A 20164-nucleotide genomic window follows, 5' to 3' on the forward strand; every position below is an offset into this window, starting at 1 on the left:
TATCTCGCTTGCTTGGCTTCTCGACTCTATTCAACTCTTCTCCCATCCCCCCCACAACAACAAAATGCGCTAATTGGCACGGCATTCTGGAATCGCAGATCGCAGATCGCAGATCGCTGCTGATCACCGATCGCTGACCGCGTGCGCCATTCCCGAAAAAAACTACAAACAAACAGAAATGAATGTAGAGTCCAAAAAAAGTTTAAGCAGCAGCTGATTAGGCGCTAAATGCTTCACAAATATTGCGAATACGAAATGGTAAACACAATTCTGTTTGCTCTGATTGCTCTCTTCCACCGGAATCTTAATGATCAAGTGAAAGCAAAGCAAGGAATGAAAAAACAATGCAACAATAGAAGGAAGGAATGGTGGAATTTGGAACAATTTAAAGCAAAGTCACAAAGATACAAAGCGAAAGTTGAAGCAGTAAAATCAGGGAATATCAAAGTTTACATTCCAAGAAATGGATATTAAATGAAAAGAAATGAAACCCTTCAATTTGGTAATTGAAATGAACTAAATGAATACAGTAGTAAGTGAAGAATTTGAAATTCAAACTGCAAAGATTAAAAAAAGAAACACAAAAATTGAAACACTCTACTTAATGTTCAATAGCAGTTGAATCAGGTTTGAATAATTTGCAATAATGACAATAGAAAGCTGAAAATGGGATTTTAAGTAAGAAAAAATTAGAAATTCGAACGGTTTCAAAAGAAAAAGGAAACACTCATATTAGGAGCACATAAATTAAAATCACTTTGAATTTTCGACTCAACTTTCAATGGAACGAAAACAAATGAAACAGTGTTGTACATCTCAGAAGAATGGGAAAAGGAATGGCAAACATAGGACTCAGAAATAAATTGTTTAAAAGTATTGAAATCACTTTTCACATAACATTTATTGGAACAATATTGGCAAATAGAATAGTGCTTTACAAGTTAAAAGGTTGGGAAGAGAATTGACCAAAATGGGATTCAACATAACATAAAAAAACTAATTAGGAATATTTGAAATCGAAATTGTTTAAAAGCCTTGAAATCATTTTGTGTTTAATGGAAAATTGTTGTATAACTTTTTAAGAATGAAGAAAGAAATGTCATGACTGGCATTCAAAATAAAACAAAACCAAAACTAATAAGGAACATTTAAAATCGAAATTCAAAAGTATTGAAATCACTTTCAAATCTCACTTTGCAATTAATGGAAGGATTTCAAATAGAACTTGAAAGAATGGGAAGAGAAATGCCAATAATGGAAGAATTTGAAACAAGGCAATGTGAAGCAAAGTCACAAAGAATACGAGTATGGAAAAGTTAGGAATAATAAAAAACAAGTAAGAAAGTTACAGTCGAGTGTGCTCGACTGTGAGATACCCGCTACCCACTTTTAATAAAGGCAAAATATTGCGGTATCATTTTCAAAATATACCGAAAAAATAAAAAAATACTAAAAATATACCAAATGGTATATTTGGTATATCGATATTGTACACCATTCAAAATATACCATAGACGGAACAATATACCAGATTGTCATCCAAAGCAACTAAGACCCCTAGTAAGTAGGCGTTTTTGCCTATACAAAAGTATTTCTTTAATAACTTCCACAATTTTTATCTGATCGCAACCAAATTTTCAGAAACCATAACTATTATAGTAATTATTGTATATATATCAAAATTCGCAACTCTTGCTTTAAAATTAGGCTTGTTATTCGATTTTGATTTGCGGGGCGGAAGTGGGCGTGGCAAAAATTTGAAACAAACTTGCTCTGCGTGCAAACAAAACAAATGCTGTCGAAAAAAATTATAGCTCTATCTCTTATAGTCTCTGTTTCATACGGACGGACGGACAGACGGACGGACAGACGGACATGGCTAGATCGTCTCGGCTGTTGACGCTGATCAAGAATATATATACTTTATAGGGTCGGAGATGCCTCGTTCTACCTGTTACATACATTTCCTGCCGGCACAAAGTTATAATACCCTTCTACCCTATGGGTAGCGGGTATAAAAACTAAGGAAGAACATTTTAAATCAAAATGTTTTAGAGGCAGTGAAATTACTTTCATATCACACACTTTACATTTTTAATGGAACGATGGCAAATGGAACAAAGGTCTGCGAGTGTCGACATCATCCCAAGCGAACCTTCAACAAACAGCTGCTGCTTTAGACGTAGTTCAGTTCAGTTGAGATCAGTTGAGATCTGTTGTGATCTAATCAATTGGCAGTTGGCCACTTGGCTGCAACACTCTTGAGTTGGAGTTGATGCTGCTGCTGCTGCTGCTGGAGTTGCAGTTGCAATTACAATTTGCTGACTGAGTCGACTAAGCATATTGAAAGCGATGTCTGAGTAGTAGACGCCGGATCGTGACGGAATATGAATTGAAAGGGAAACCAGATTAGAAGTATGACAACGACAATGAGTGTGAGTGTGAGTGTATGACTATGAGTATAAGTATGACTATGAGTATGAGTATGAGTGTATGTGAGTAAGTGAGTGCTTAGGCTAGGTAAATAGTTGGTTCGCTGGGCGAGCACTCAACGTCTCTCTCTCTACCACGAGACACATTCCATGCACACAAATGTTTTACGACTATTTTTAGCTGGCAGTCTCGAAATGCATAATACATTCTAAATAGACGTAGTATGCACTTGCATATCAGCTGCTGCTGTTGCTGTGACTACGACTATACTTTAAGTATACACAACTACTCAGAATAGTCGGTTGGTTGGTATCTAAATTTGTCTAGGCAAACAACAACAACAGCGAACGCGACTCGTGATGAGAACGAGAAAGAGACAGAGATGGAGACGGAGATGGAGAAATGAGGATGAGAAGAGGCTGACGATGATGGATCATTGTGATGGCATCTCCAGCATTTTTCGCCAAATGACGTCAGCAGCTGCAATTCTCACACACACACACACACATACACTCAAACGCTGCACATGCTCATCAGTTTGTGGTTAAGTTTGGGGCACAACATTCCAAAAATATCGCCGCATATTTTTGGCCAAAAATCAACAAGTAAGAAAGCTACAGTCGAGTGTATTCGACTGTGAGATACCCGCTACCCATTTTGAATAAAAGAAATATATTTTGCGGTATTTTCTCAAAATATACCAAATATACTGCAAAAATACTAAAAATATACCAAATGGTATATTTGGTATATCGACATAGTACCGTATTCAAAATATACCATAGACAGCACAATATACCAGATTGTCAGCCAAAGCAACTAAGACCCCTAGTAAGTAGGCGTTTTTGCCCATACAAAAGTATTTATTTAATAACTTCGACAATTTTTATCTGATCGCAACCAAAATTTCAGAAATCATAAATACTATAGGTATTATTGTATATACCAAAATTCGCAATTCTAGCTTTACAATTACGCTTGTTATTCGATTTTTTTGATTTGCGGGGGCGGAAGTGGGCGTGGCAAAAATTTGAAACAAACTTGATCTGCGTGCAAACATAACAAATGCTGTCGAAAAAAAATTATAGCTCTATCTCTTATAGTCTCTGAGATCTAGGTGTTCATACGGACAGACGGACAGACGGACGGACGGACAGACGGACAGACGGACATGGCTATATCGCCTCGGCTGTTGACGCTGATCAAGAATATATATACTTTATAGGGTCGGAGATGCCTCCTTCTACCTGTTACATACATTTCCTGCCGGCACAAAGTTATAATACCCTTCTACCCTATGGGTAGCGGGTATAAAAACATATTTGTGCAATTTGCAATAGTCAATGAATGGCTCTACTTCAAGATATCCTACAATATATTTTATCTCGATTTACAGATTCTCGTTGAAACTAATCAATGGATTGATACACCTGAAGATATCCTACAAAATTCAATCTGCGCTTTCAGATACTCTCGAAACTGATCAATGGATTGCTTCACTTATAAATGTCCAACAAATTTCATCTCAACTTTCAGATGTTCCTCGAAATGAAATTTAATTCTAGAACACTCCAAAATTCTCATCAAAAGTTTTCAATTGATTGCTCGACTTGAAGATATCCTACAAAATTTGATCTAAACTTTAAGATTCTCCACTTAAAGAAATTCGACAAAATTCCATCTGAGCTTTTAGATTCTCCTCGAAATTAAATTAAATTCTAGCAAGATTTAAAATTCTCATCAAAAGTTTTCAATTGATTGCTCGACTTGAAGATATCCTACAAAATTTGATCTAAACTTTAAGATTCTCCACATAAAGATATTCGACAAAATTCCATTTGAACTTTTAGATTCTCCTCGAAATGAAATTTAATTCTAGCACACTCCAAAATTCTCATCAAAAGTTTTCAATTGATTGCTCGACTTGAAGATATCCTACAAAATTTGATCTCAACTTTAAGATTCTCCACTTAAAGATATTCGACAAAATTCCATCTGAACTTTTAGATTCTCCTCGAAATTAAATTTAATTCTAGCAAGATTCACAATTCTCATCGAAACTGTTTAATTGATTGCTCGACTTGAACATATCTCACAAAATTCCATTTAAACTTTCAGATTCTCTTAAAAACTAATCAATAGATTAGTTCACTTAAAGATTTTCTACACATTTCATCTCAACTTTCAGTCTGTTCTTGAAACTGATCAACTTGAATCTTCTTGAAGATATCCTACAAAATTCCACCTCAACTTTTGGATTCTTCAAACTTTAAAATGTTCCTCGAAACTGATCAATGGATTGCTCTATTTAAACACATCCTACAAAATTCAATCTCTACATTCAGATTCTCCTCGAACTGAAATTTAATTCTAACAGACTTCTTTTCGAAAAATCACTTTGGTTTTGTATCTCTCAAGAAAAGTGACTGCATGACTTTGTTTTAATCTCAAGAATTTCGTTTATCTCTAGTCTAAAAGCTCCACCCCACCAAAAAAAACATAAATGTTTGTCTTTGAAATATTTGTGCACAATAAATGACTGCTCAACTATGTGGCACCTTATGACATTAAGATTAACAGTTTCATTTGTTTACCGTGAGACTTTCAAAAGACTTTGCTACTTAGCTGGGAAATGTTTGCTCGACATTGTGATACCCTGTGATAAGTTGAGCTTGGGTTTAATAGCAAACGAACATACTTAATGTGATTTCTCAAAATTAAATAGAGTCTCTCACAGGAATTTGTTTTCAATTTCGGTCTATCAAAATACTATATATTATATATAAAATAGCATTCAAGAATATAACAATAAAATGTTGAAATATTTAACTAAGGAATGCACTTTATCAAAATATCAAATTGACTATTTCAAATGATGTTTCCACATTATTCAGTATATTAATATATTAAAATATACAAATGTATATACATATTTATATTTCAAGCGAGTATTTAGTATATTAATCTACTGATGTCTACCTATTATTATTATTATTATATATTAATATACTAAAATATACAAATGTATATATATTTTTATATTTGAAGTGATTATTTAGTCTATCAATCTACTGAAGTATATAAATGTATTTATATATTTTTCTATTTTAAATGATGTATATGTATATATTATTCAGTATATTAATATACTGAAATATATAAATTTATTACACATATACTCGTATTATACATTTATATATTTTGTTCCATTGAAAAATGGGTGAAAAATATATGTGTATATATTTGTGTACTGCAGTATATTAATATACTGAATTTTAGGAATACATCACTTGAAATAGTTTATTTAATATTTTGATAAAGTGCATTCAATAGTTATATAATAGATTTACATTACATGAAATATGTATGTATATATTGTATGTTTATAGATTTGATCCCATTTTCAAATGAAATAAATAAAATATTTAATATTGTTGAATTATTTAATGTTTAAAATAATATTTCATTACATTTACAGAAAATGTTATAAAAGCATTTCAACGAATTTCAAGAAAAAACAAAGTTTACTAATGAATTGAATTTCAATAAAATTCAGTTCAGCACAAAAAAATGTACTATAAAACGCTGATAATCTATTAATTACATTATCTTTAATGCAGTAACTGTAAATCAATTGCTTCTTCTCAGAAAATAAACATAATGCCCCTTAATATTTTAGATCGCTAAATATTTATTACAATTGTAAATAGAAATATTTTCTGAGAGACCGTCAAAACTCTTTTTCACCGCATTTCGTTTCATGGGGTATTTTGGTGCGCATTGTTTTTGCAGCGATTCGAATTTCAATGTAAGAAACATTGCGCATACGCCGCGTGCGCCAATGCGACGCTGCCTGTCGTAGGTTAGTATCGAGTTGCTGCGTTGGGGATTGGGGCGTGGAATTGAAATTAGAATTGGACGCGGGCTGGGTTTTGTGTTTTAGCTTTGTTGAACGTTGAACGCTACGACAGAGCAGCAGAGCACGCTTCATTGATCAGCGCGCGAGGCAGCGACGATCGATCGTCGATCGATGGATTAATCGAAGTGTGCGGGTGTCTCAGGTGAGAGCGGCAAGGTTGGGGTTGACTTGGTTGGGTGGGTCGAACGGGGTTTAATGGCCAAAGACGAAGCGAAGCAAACAAAATACACGTTATGTGGTAGCTGAAAAAGCGGCAAATGAAATTAAAATCCACAATAAGCCAAAGAGCAACAACAAACTAATCCAGTAAACCAAATAAAAAGCAAAAACCGAATACAACAAAAGTTCCACAACAAAAGAACGTCAACGTCAGCGTCGACGTCGGCAGCGACGCCAGCGTCGTCGTCGTCGTCAGTGTCAAGCAGCGCAGCTGTCGATCGTTGTCTATTTTGCGATTGTCACATAGCGAAATGTATAAAACAAAAAAGCAAAGCAAAAAAAGAGCGCAAAATTTGATAGAGCAATAGACAGAGAGTGAGAGAGTTTTGGGGAGAGAGCAAAGCTGACAAAGCGAACGCCAGCAGAGCGACAGCGACGGCGACGACGCTTTTAATCTAACATCAGTTTGTCCAAGATCGCGAACGCCGCTGGGAAAGACGAAAGACGAACGCGCGCGCGACACCAAAAAAAATAAAAAAAACAAAACGACGCAAAACGCAGCGAGCGAAAAAGAACGAAACAGAAAAATAACAGCAGCAGTAGCAGAAGAAGAGCAAGAAGAGACAAACCCACCCCCCCACGAACCGAAAAAACGAAAACACAAAAAGAAAAAGAAAACGCGCGAAACACGAGACACACGATCCGAATGTCCAGCATTGTGTCCTGCAACACAAGAAAAAAGGAAAACACGGGCAACATTTTCTCCAAGTGCGAAGTGTATAATTAATAATTATTTGAAACCACGATCTATGTGTATAATCGATAGCTTAAGAGAGACTCCACGATCTATATAGTATATATATTCGATAAAAGATTGATAGCATAAGTAAGGGGCAACCTCACTCACTCACTCACTCACTCACTCACTCGCCTGCACTTTAGCCGCCAATTGAAATGCTGTCGTTAAGCCCCTCGCTAAGTATTTAAGGTATGCTAATCGCCGACGTCGATGCCAACTAATCAAAATTCACATAAATCGTTTCAACTTAAGCATATTCTACATACATATCTCTTTCTATATGGTCCCATCATGTCTTAGAGCACATTCCCAGCTAATTTGATCGAGTTATTAATGTGCTCAGTGTATTTTGTGCACTTCTCTCAACTATACTCTGCACAACTGTCCAAGGGAACTCGACTTGTGGAGTAGTTACGATCATGAAACTTGGCATGATTAGTTCTTACGATTATATCTAACGATATATAGTGAAATCAGTTGACAACTTTAGTTGTAAAACTATACTCTGCACAACTGTCCAAGGGAACTTGACTTGTGGAGTAGTTACAAACATGAAACTTGGCATGGTTAGTTCTTACGATTATATCTAACGATATATAGTGAAATTAGTTAACAACTTTAGTTGCTTGGTGCAACTGTCCAAGTGAACTCGACTTGTGGATTAGTTAAGAACATGAAACTTGGCATGATTAGTTCTTATGATTGTATCTAACGATATATAGTGAAATCAGTTGACAACTTTAGTTGTAAAACTATGCTCGGTACAACTGTCCAAGTGAACTCGACTTGTGGAGTAGTTACGATCATGAAACTTGGCATGGTTAGTTCTTATGATTGTATCTAACGATATATAGTGAAATTAGTCGACAACTTTAGTTGCTTGGTACAACTGTCCAAGTGAACTCGACTTGTGGATTAGTTAAGAACATGAAACTTGGCATGATTAGTTCTTATGATTGTATCTAACGATATATAGTGAAATCAGTTGACAACTGTAGTTGTAAAACTATGCTCGGTACAACTGTCCAAGGGAACTCGACTTGTGGAGTAGTTACGATCATGAAACTTGGCATATTTGGTTCTTACGATTATATCTAACGATATATATTGAAATCAGTTGATAACTTTAGTTGTAAAACTATGCTCGGTACAACTGACCAAGTGAACTCGACTTGTGGAGTAGTTACGAACATGAAACTTGGCATGATTAGTTCTTACGATTGTCTTTAACGGTATATATAGTGAAATCAGTTGACAACTTTAGCTAGTTAGCTGAGAAATGATATGATCATATGATATTACATTCTTTGAATCAATTATGAATCTGAATCTGAATCCCTTACAACATACAACTCCTTAATGAAATAGAAAGTGCATACACTAGTCACCATTTCGTGTTGGTTTTTTTTTTCGGTTTTTGGGCCGCAGGAATGCTGTGATATCAGAGCCACAGAGCCAAGGCCCCATCATAGCACTTAGCCAAGACACACACCCCAAAAAAAAAGCGAAATCAAAGAAAGGAAAAATGCCAATTATCTGGCAATGAAGTTGGCTTTTATTACTATGTTTAGACTGAAGGGCGACCCAAAAAACAAAATAAAGAAGAAACAAAATTATGTACAGTGAAAAAAAAGTAGAAAAATCAATCGATCGATTGATCGTTTTAGTTTTTTGTTTTGTTTTTGTAGATGCCATCGAATCTCTGTGGCATGATGAAATGTTGTTGGAGCAAAAAAAAGCACAATTTACAATTTACAATTCAATGGCTGCTCGGATCGCGTCGGGCATTAGCAATTGGTGTGACTTACAGCATGGAGCGATCACTGATCGCTGAACGGTGATCACAGCAGAAGGGCGTGGCAGGCGGTGGCGGTGGCGACATCGACATCGACATCGAATAGAGAGGCGGGGGTTGCTGGGCTAACTGGCTGGCTGACAACAGCAGCGGAGGGCGGACGGTTGAGAAGGGGGCGTGTGAAGGGGGCGGGGTGGACAGCCGGCGACGTTGGCATTAAATAAGCACATAAATTGCTGGCGCTGTGATGACGCAGCCTTTGCTATTTTTTCGTTTTTTTCTGCTTCTGTGTATGTTTTTTTTTGCTTTTTGCTCTGCCTCCAAACACATTCTTTGGGTATTTCGCTGTAGTTGTAGTTGTTGTTGTTGTTGTTGGTGTTTGCCATTTGTTTTTTAAATGGTGCGCCACATTGAATGCACTTTAAAAGTCGACCTTAGCAAATGCCAACGAAATGAAACAGTGGAAGTGGAACATTAACTAGCAAATCCAATCAAGTTGAAAGTGATAGAAAATAAGTGAAATGTGGCAGGGAAATGGAATAGTTTTTTATTCTAGAGAAACGATGGGCATGGAACAATTTGGAATTGGAACAAAACAAACTAAGAGATACTGATATTCGAGAATAGATTGGAATGAAACAAAAACGAAACATAAATAAGCTTTCAAAATTCAGAAATGAAACATATTTGCGAATGTGAAACATTGGCATTGGAATGAAACGAAAATGAAACACTTTAAAATCTATAAGGCACTTAAAGTTCAAAACGTTGCACTTTGAAGAATAAGAAACAATGGAAATAAAACACAACTTCAAAACTTCACAAGTGTGGAACAATGAAAATGAAACACATTTGTAATAAGACAGAAATATCAAATTGAATACAGGGTAGTTTAAAGCTGGGAAGACGCGTATTTCCTTCTCTTTTTTTTTGTTTTTTGTTTTTTTTTTGGTAAAACCCCCCATCCATAAAAAATTGGATGATTGATTGCCCAGCACTTTTGTTTTCTAATGATTTTCCCACAATGAATCATCGTCAAAGAGAAGCAGCGTTGAGAGTCTACCATCAAAATGCTTCAATCTAGTTCTGGAGTCTTCCATATTCATGAGCTCGAATTACACTCGAGTGATGATCATGATGAAGATGAAGATGATGATGATCAATGATCCATACTGTCACACATTTAAAATGGTTTAATTTATGCAATTTGGCCCCACTGTGCAAGCGTTCGATTCGTTCGTTCGATCGATCGATCGATCAATTGCGAACTGTGATCTATGGGATTGGATCAGACGCTGGCTTTAACGGTCGTTGTCAGCCAGTTGTCAGACGGTAAATTGGCGAAATAATCGCATAAATATTCATACAACTCAATTCGTTGACTGTTTTGATTCCACTTTAAACTTTCCCAACTTTAATCACTTTTCAAACGCACACATGACGTATACTTAATATCAGGCGCGCGCTCTGTAGATAAAAAACAGCGTAACCAGCGATGGGAGAAGGGCGGGCAGGGGCAGAGGGACAGAGGGGAGGGGGTGCTGAGTCAGAACCGCAGCTGTGATTAAGTTGTTACTAAGTCATAAAATAATAAAAAATTTCGCTTACCCAAAAAAAAGTGACACAAGCTGAAACCTGAAAATAAAAGTGTAGAAAATTTGTGATTAATATCTAGCATGTATGTAGATTAATCCTTAAAGATTTTTAAGCAATTCTTCTGCTATGAATTCGAGCAAACTAAAGATGAATAAACAATTTGCTTTCAATATGAATGAGAAACACATGTGCAATGCAGTTCAGTTTAAACTTTTGCTGCCTTTTGCCATTTAAATCAGACACAATTTTTTTGTGATTTACTTTGATTGGCATCTAATTTATGATTGACAGCAGTTACAAACGTTGCGTCGACGATCAACGGTCAATGAGCAATGTGACAACGAAAACGACAGCAGCAGCGGCAAAAAAAAGATAGATAGATAGATACATTTGAGCCTACCGCAAATGCGGATGCAAGCAAATAGAAATTAAGATGAATTCAAATATAGAAATACAAAAGGTTAGAGCGTTAACTTGACTAAAGTAGCTTCAATTGATTTTACAGAAATCAAAATGTAGCTAGAATTGAAAATAAAGATGCAAAAAACTTTTGAGAAAATTAGAAAAGAACGTGCTAAAATCAAGATTAAAAGCTTGATGTCAAAATTGAATCATTCCTAAATTATTCTTAAATCAAGATTACAAATTCTAATTGAAAAGGAAAGTAATACCAAAATTTTAAGAATCAGCTTGAAATCTTTTCAATATAAAAAAAAATGTATTTATCTAAAAAACGATGATTGAATAACCAAATCATGATTTAGTATTTTTCAACCTGAAAATATTACTTAAAGATTTTGTTCAAGATCAAAGAATTCTTAAATTAAGATTTGTATTCTTCTGTTCAATCTAACACAAGATTTGATCTTCAAATTAAATGTATTTATAAAAATAAAATGCAAAGTTAGCATACAAAATTTTAAAAATTTGTTTACCCTAAAATTATTATTTCAAAATTAGCTTAGATCGAAAAAAATCTTAAATCAAAATTGCAATCTTCTTTCCAATCTAGATTTTTAGATACAGATACAGATACTTCGGGGTAGGTAGTTAAAGATAAATCTGCAAATTCATCCACACATTTGAGAATATCTAACATATGGATATGATTTAAAAATATATCTAAATAAATATTTAAATATTCAAATACTCAAATATGTGTTAGCCTCAGACACGATATAAGTGATTCTTGCAAATTAATAATTGGATTGAAGGAAAACAGCGAAAACAGATAAAAAAAAATCCACACATAAAGTATTTAAAAGGTCGATAGATAGGCAGAGAGATAGAGAAAGAGAGAAGGAGAGAAAGAGAGAGAGAGATGGAGCAAGGTAGTGAAAATTGTCTCGAGCAACATCTTGGTTTACCTGATTGTCAGTCGATGTCGATGTCGATGTCGAAGTCAAAGTCTCAGACGTTGTCGATGTTGATGTCGAAGTCTCCGTCGATCGCTGCGGTTGTCGGTGCGTCAAAAAGCCAAGACACGCTGCCAGCTACCGTTCGTTTCGTTGGCTATATAGCATACATATACATATCTCAGTCGCAGTTGCAGTTGCAGTTGCAGTCGCAGTCTCGGGTCTCGGTGTCTCGGATTACGCGTCGTATGCGCAACGTCAGTGCAAAATGTGGCGGCAAACTGCATCGAATGTTCCAGTTATCAGTCAACCCAATTAGTTAGCGCACACACACACACACACATTCTGGGCCAAGCAATTACATCAACAACAACAACATCAACAACAACAACTGCAACTGAACAATAATCAATCAACGCAATAATAGCGATGATATAATTCTTAGACTAACGATCAATTCGATGTCGTCGTCGTCGTCGATTTTGCTACCGTCGTCAATTCGGTGTAAACACATTAAAGTCTTAACTTGGACAACAGACCCAAGATCGATAAGCAACTAATCTATATATGCACTTTATATATATGAAATTTATTTAGTCGTAGAGTACAAAGCTTTATGCAGTTATTAATTCTGATCAGGATTCGTAATGGGAAATAAATCGTCTATGAAAATGTTATATACATATACTTATATACATATGTATATAGATTAGTTACACTCGTGCATTCATTCAACAAAAATACAATTGCACTCAACTAGAAGCAGTTTTTCCATCGATCGATCAATATCTCAAGTCTCAAGTGCTTCCCCAAAAACTTGTCTCTCAATTGTTTTCTGTTGTCCGTTCAGACAAAGGAATTACTATGAGTTCAATTTGTGTATGACTGTGTAATAGTAATTTTTAATGTTATAGTATAGAAGAATGTTATATAAAGTCAGAGTTACTAAAATACTTCTTTGATCAAATTCATTTGGTTCATTTCTTATTAAAGCAAAGGAAACTACTTTAAAGTAGAACAAGTTAGAAAGCTACTGTCGAGTGTCGAGCAATGCAACCACATTCTCAAAATATACCAAAAAATACTAAAATATACCAAAGTATGCCAAAACACGCAATGTTAAAATATAATACACAATTTTAATATTCCAAAATAATAGAAATAGATATATGAGATTGTCAGAAACCACATTTTAAAAGTATACCGAATTAATATAATGAAAAATATAAAAATATTGTATACCAATGGCTATATTTGGTATATCAATACAGTACGACGTACAAAATATGTCAACTTGCCAGCAACTACATTCTAAAATATATTAAATTGGCATACCAAAAATACTACAATATACCAAAGGCTTGGTATATGGATACAGTACTACAATACGACAAAAATATACCAAATATACCAGTACAAAATATACCAAATTGTCAGTCAAAGCAAAAGTTTCTTTTTATTTTCTAGCTTCTTACACTTTTTCAGATCTATCTCTATAAAAAAATAAAAACGATATTAGTAAAAATCCAAAAATATTTCTTGTTGCCAATTTCTTTTTACTTCTTACACTTTTTATACCCGTTACCCATAGGGTAGAAGGGTATTATAACTTTGTGCCGGCAGGAAATGTATGTAACAGGTAGAACGAGGCATCTCCGACCCTATAAAGTATATATATTCTTGATCAGCGTCAACAGCCGCGACGATATAGCCATGTCCGTCTGTCCGTCTGTGTGTCTGTCCGTCCGTCCGTATGAAACACTGGATCTCAGAGACTATAAGAGATAGAGCTATAATTTTTTCCGACAGCATTTGTTATATTTGCACGCAGATCAAGTTTGTTTCAAATTTTTGCCACGCCCACTTCCGACCCCGCAAATAAAAAAAAATCGAATAACAAGCGTAATTTTGAAGCTAGAGTTATGGTATATATAATAATTACTATAGTAGTTATAATTCCTGAAAATTTGGTTGCGATCAAATAAAAATTGTCGAAGTTATTAAAGAAATACTTTTGTATGGGCAAACACGCCTACTTACTAGGCGTCTTAGTTGCTTTGGATGACAATCTGGTATATTGTTCCGTCTATGGTATATTTTGAATGCGGTACTATATCGATATACCAAATATACCATTTGGTATATTTTTAGTATTTTCGCAGCATATTCGGTATATTTTGAGAAAAATACCTCAAAAATATATTTCTTTTATTCAAAATGGGTAGCGGGTATCTCACAGTCGAGTACACTCGACTGTAGCTTTCTTACTTGTTCAAATTAACTTTAAAGAAAAAAACAAGAAATTCGTTTCTTCCCATTTCTATTGCTTAATTTCCAATTTTCTTTTTGAAATATAAACCTTACTTCGACTATATTCTTGCAACTTTTATCGTTTAATTTCTAATTAAGTCTTTGATGTATAAGAAAATTAATTGAAATCATATAATTTCTTTTTTTTTCTTACTTTCTTTTCGTAAAAACTTTTAGAACTAAGTAAAAATTTTATAGTACTCCAACAAAGAATAGATGAACAAAAAAAAACTAAAAGACTCGCTGCTTTCTGATTATTCCTATGCTAATATCACAAGTCGAGAAGTTCTTTAAGAGTCAGTGAGAGAGAGACAGAAAGAGAGAGAGAGAGAGAGAGAGAGAGAGAGAGAGAGAGAGAGCAAGAGAGAGAGAAGTTTTAAGTGAAACAATCTTGCGGCTAATTTGCATGGAAGTTGCCGCAAGATGCTGCTGCAAGTGCAACACGAATCAAATTCAGTCAGCGCTGTGTGTGTGTATGTGTTTGTGTGTGTGTGCTGCTACAGCGCTGTCAACGCTGATGTCGACGTCGACGTCGACGTCGATCGCTAAAAGTACATAAATCAAAGGAAAAAGCATTTTCGCTGTTGCTGTTTCATTTGCCCCGTCTAGAAAAACAGTTTTCTTCATTCCCATTTCAATATTTTTTTTTTTTCCTGCTTTTTCATTTGCTGCCTCTGATTGTTGATTGCCGTCTGTTTGTAGTATTTGTTGCTGCTGTTGCTGCTGCTGCTGATTTTGCATTAGCATTTTGTACGCATGTTTCAGACATTTAACATTTCTTTTCATATTATAGACAAGCGACAGATATCGCACTTCTGCACAGACACACACACATACGTAATATATTTCAATCTATATGTTTGAGGCCAAAAGCATTTATAGGAATATTTCGACGTCGCTGCGAGCAGCGCTTTAAATGAGGCTGACAACAAAACACAGAGCAAAAAAAAAAAAAAAAAACGTGAAGTAAATAAAACACAAATATTTCTAGCGTAAAAATGCTATGCAAAAAAAAAAAAATATGAAATGGAAAAGCGGCTAAAAGCCAAAAAAAAGAAAACTACCGAATACAAAACAAGAAAAGAGCAAATAATAATAATAAATAAATAATAAAATGAAAATGCGTGTAGCTGTCGCTTTAGTTGTTGTTGTTTTAGTTGTTGTTGTTGTCGGTTGCCATCTGCCTATTTTCGTGCATATTATTTCATAATTTTCTATTCTTTGCGCTTTAGTTGCCTCTGCAACTATTTTAATTTGTTTTATTTTTGCTTTAAGAGTGTCAGAAATTATTGTTAACGATATCGCCCGCGATTTTATTGCCAACGCCTGGCGCTACATTTTAATTGTTGTTCTTCTTGTCGCCGTCTGCTGTCTGCTTTATGTTTTTTTTTTTTGTCTTTGCTGCTGTCTTCTGCTTGTTGATAATGAAATCGACATCGAAAGCAAACAAATTAATTAACTAAACGCCCTCTTCTATCCCACCCCAACAGCAGCAGCAACAGTTAGCGGCAATCGTCAGTCGGCACTCGTCACTCGGCACCCAGAGTACAAGAGTTTTCTGTCTCGACTCGAGTTTGTGCATATTTATACTCTACCCAAGAGCCGGGTATTCTCATCCCATCAACTGCTTTGCAACGCTTCGCATTTCGAAATGAAATAAACAATTTCAACCATCAAGCATTTGTGCAACTTCTCTTTTATCCTAGCTAACTATAGGAACTCAGTTGTTTGCAATGATATCGTTATGAAATTTGTTATTCCCACTTCTTAGACTAAAAAAAAGAAATATCAGCTATAAAGCATTTGTTCTATTTCTTTTCAATCCTAACTAACCATCGGAACTCAGTTGTTAGCAATAATATCATTACGAAATTTTATATTCCCTTTTCCTAGACTAAAAGAAGATATATCAGCCATCAAGCATTTGTGCAACTTCTATTCAATCCTAACCAACTATCCGAACTCAGTTGTTTGCAATGATATCATTACGAAATTTCGCATTCCCTTTTCCTAGACTAAAAGAAGAAATATCAGCTATAAAGCATTTGTTCTATTTCTTTTCAATCCTAACTCACTATTGGAACTCAGTTGTTTGGAATAATATCGTTACGAAATTTGGTATTCTCCCTTCTTAGACTAAACGAAGAAAAATTAGACATCAAGCTGATTTGCGCTACCTTTCTTTCATCCTAACTAACTTTTAGAACTCAGTTGTAAGCAATAATATCATCACGAAATTTTGCATTTTCTTTTCCTAGACTAAAATAAGAAATATCACATATAAAGCATTTGAGCTACTTATTTATTTCATCCTAACTAACTATCCGAACTCAGTTGTTTGCAATGATATCATTACGAAATTTCGCATTCCCTTTTCCTAGACTAAAAGAAGTATCAGCTATAAAGCATTTGTTCTATTTCTCTTCAATCCTACCTAACCATCGGAACTCAGTTGTGTGCATTGATATCGTTATGAAATTTGTTATTCCGACTTCTTAGACTAAGAGAAGAAATATCAGCTATAAAGCATTTGTTCTATTTCTCTTCAATCCTACCTAACCATCGGAACTCAGTTGTTAGCAATAATATCATTACGAAATTTCGCATTCCCTTTTCCTAGACTAAAAGAAGAAGTATCAGCTATAAAGCATTTGTTCTATTTCATTTCAATCCTAACTAACCATCGGAACTCAGTTGTGTGCATTGATATCGTTACGAAATTTGGTATTCTTCCTTCTTAGACTAAACGAAGAAAAATTAGACATCAAGCTGCTTTGCGCTACCTTTCTTTCATCCTAACTAACTTTTAGAACTCAGTTGTTAGCATTAATATTATTACGAAATTTTGCATTCCCTTTTCCTAGACTAAAATAAGAAATATAAGATATCAAGCATTTGAGCTACTTCTCTTTCATCCTAACTAACTATCCGAACTAAGTTGTTTGCAATGATATCATTATGAAATTTATTATAGTCACTTTTTTATGTGAAAGCAATAATATTAGCTATGATTTGTGATTTCCAAATGAAATACTAACCAACTACCTGAACTCAGCTCATAGTGGCACTATCACAATGAAATTTTGTATAGCGACTTCTTATGCTAAAACCCATAATAAACATAAAAAAGGGAATTCTACTTTGATCACATGGCTATTCGAATTCAGCTGTCAGCAAAAATATCAATATACAATTTTGTAGATCATTTCTATACTATAAGAAACAATATACGCCATAAAAAAGGATCCTTATCCATCTATCTTAAATCTTAACTGCCTCAACTTAGCTTCCAATGAAACGATTTCACTGAAATTTGATAGAGTAGCTTCTTGGTGCATTAAAATCGAAACCAATACGATTTGTTTGAATAAAACAGAAAAGAACGTTAAAGAAACGCGACCTTGATTCTATTTCGACTTTTAGGAAAGCGCATTTTGTATTCGAGGTGATCGCATTGTGAATGTACATTGTCATAATTTCTTTCATATTTTTCTTTTGCCACATTATTTATTACTAATACTTAATATATTTGTGACCATTTTTTTAATTGCGCTCACACGTGCCACAAGAGAGAGAGAGAGAGAGAGAGAGAGAGAGAGGGGAAAAGAGCAGCAAACATATGAAGACATAAATATGCAAAACATACTACTTATGTTATGTCTCTTCTACACTTGTATATATATATATATTTTTTTTTGCGAGTGTTTTCTGGCTTTAAAATGATATATCGGCGGCCATAAAGGGATTTGTCGCCAGCCAAGCAACCAGTCAGCTAGTCAGAGAAGAGCAAAAAAAAAAAGAAATTAAATGAAATGAAAATCAAATCAAATGAAATGAACAGAAACGAAATGAAAATGAAATGAAATGAAATGTGAAAAATGGCCAAAGAAAAATTTAGCGCAAAAGTCAAGTCGAATGTTTTGTTGTATGATTAATCTGCTGATTTAGTCATTCCCAGAATATTTTCGTCTTGTGTAGTATTTTTCTGTGGTCCGTGGTTAATTGATCGTATAATCAAGAAATTAGCAGCTTTTGATTAACGCCTTGCCATGACTCTGCAAAATTTCGCATAATCAAATCTCGCTGTATCTTCTCTCAGCTGGTCCTTGGCATAAAAATTAAAAAAACTAGTTTCGATTAAACCAACTGCTGCACAGGGAATTCTTCAGGAAGAAGATGAAGATATAATGAATCATCATTATCATCATCTCGGAACCACTTTAAACCAAATGTTTTGAATTGAATTTGAAATGCAAATGATTTTATAATGTTGCTAAAGAAATCCATAAAAAATAATATACTATATTGTTTAAAGTGCTCATTTCATTCATTATTGCTAAGGAAATCCATAAAAAAAATTATATACTATATTGTTTTAAGTGCTCATTCATTATCAAAATATTTTTGGTGGAAGGTTGAATTTATTATCTCAAAAAACTTTAATACGATTTAGTTTCGGAATGAAAATTAACAACATGAACTAAAATCGAACAACTCTTTTCATTTCGATCAAAATACTTTTGCAGAAGATTTATATTGTAATATATCAAAAATATAGTTTCTGAATGGCAATTAAAGACTTTTAGCTAATATCTAATACTTCTTATTCAATCTATTTTTGTAGAAGTTTAAAGTTTTAATATCCCAAAAGTTTAGTTTCTTTATCTTTTAGCTAACATCTAACAACTCTTATGTTTATAAAGCAATCATTATGAAATTTTTTGAATAGATGAGGCTTATCATAATAAAAATAATAATAAAATAAAAATCAAATGAAATAGCTATAGAACAAAATTTCATAGATTTATTACACAGAAAGTCGAGTGCATAATAATGTAGTTGGTGAAAGAGATGGCAACAAAAGCATCCTGGCGCATAACTCTATTTATCTCGCTCTTTCATATTGAAATAAATTAATAGCAGCTGTCAATAGGCATTAACTTGAATATTGAGCTCAAAAATTAAGTTTTTCCTTTAACTTAAATGTTTGGCAAATGTTAATGTATAAGAACTAAAATCGAAAGGATTTTATCAAAATTATGAAACAGACAGAAAAGTAGAGTGTTAAGCAGTGCGGTGTTCTCTTTCAAATGCAAGTCTGCGATTGGTGCACAGGATGCGCAACTCACACGCACACACGCACACACACACAGACGAACACATAGAGTGCATAGAGTGTGCGCCTATCTCTTTCTCGCTCAGCCCGCAGCAGACGCCCATGCAACTTCATTTCCCTCGCCCACTGAGCTGCTCATAGAGAGGCTGACGCTGACGTTGACGCAGCCGCTCACGCCTACGCACAGTCAACGCTACGCAATTTGCACAAGCAGCGAGCCAGGTAGGCAGACGGTGGTCAGGTGAACGGGTGGCGGTTGGTGGTTAGCAACATGTTGCGGCAACATGTTGCATACGAGTTGAAAAGAGATGCACGCAATGTTTGCCAAACGTTATGAAGTGGGCGGCACTAAAGAGGGAGAGGAAGAGAGAGTGTCTGTGTGTGTGTGTGTGGGGGGAGGCGAAGTGTTAAGCGAAGGCGAAGGCGAAGGCACGCATGCGCCGCATCTAGCGCTCATTCAACTTTGCATTGAAGCGTTGAAGTCGACGTCGACGTCTACATCGATGCGTCCGTCGTTCGTCATCATCAAGCGAGCATCGCTGCGACACGCGACTCAAGCAACCTCAAGCAGCCTCAGCCTCAGCAGCAGCAGCAAAGTTTAGCAAACAATAGCAGCAAATAACACACAGCAATAATAACAACAACAGCAACCACAAAGCAAAATGAAAATCGCTGCCGCAGT

The 20164-nt window shown here is 34.9% G+C and overlaps 1 protein-coding gene and 1 long non-coding RNA gene across 2 annotated transcripts in view; one reads left to right on the top strand and one right to left on the bottom strand.

The window, feature by feature from the left end:
• Positions 1–20164, bottom strand: part of LOC132795333 (uncharacterized) — a 96674-nt gene that overhangs the window by 20312 nt on the left and 56198 nt on the right. The window contains exon 4 of the long non-coding RNA XR_009633432.1: positions 10714–10740. This is a non-coding gene — a long non-coding RNA (uncharacterized LOC132795333). The remainder of the gene's footprint in view (positions 1–10713; positions 10741–20164) is intronic.
• Positions 6983–20164, top strand: part of LOC132795326 (dorsal-ventral patterning protein Sog) — a 46795-nt gene continuing 33613 nt past the window's right edge. Inside the window, exon 1 of the mRNA XM_060805979.1 lies at positions 6983–7279. The gene's annotated coding sequence lies outside the window, so the exon portion shown is untranslated. The remainder of the gene's footprint in view (positions 7280–20164) is intronic.

The sequence above is a fragment of the Drosophila nasuta genome, chromosome X, assembly GCF_023558535.2.
Source record: "Drosophila nasuta strain 15112-1781.00 chromosome X, ASM2355853v1, whole genome shotgun sequence".
Classification (NCBI taxonomy): Eukaryota; Metazoa; Arthropoda; class Insecta; order Diptera; family Drosophilidae; genus Drosophila; species Drosophila nasuta.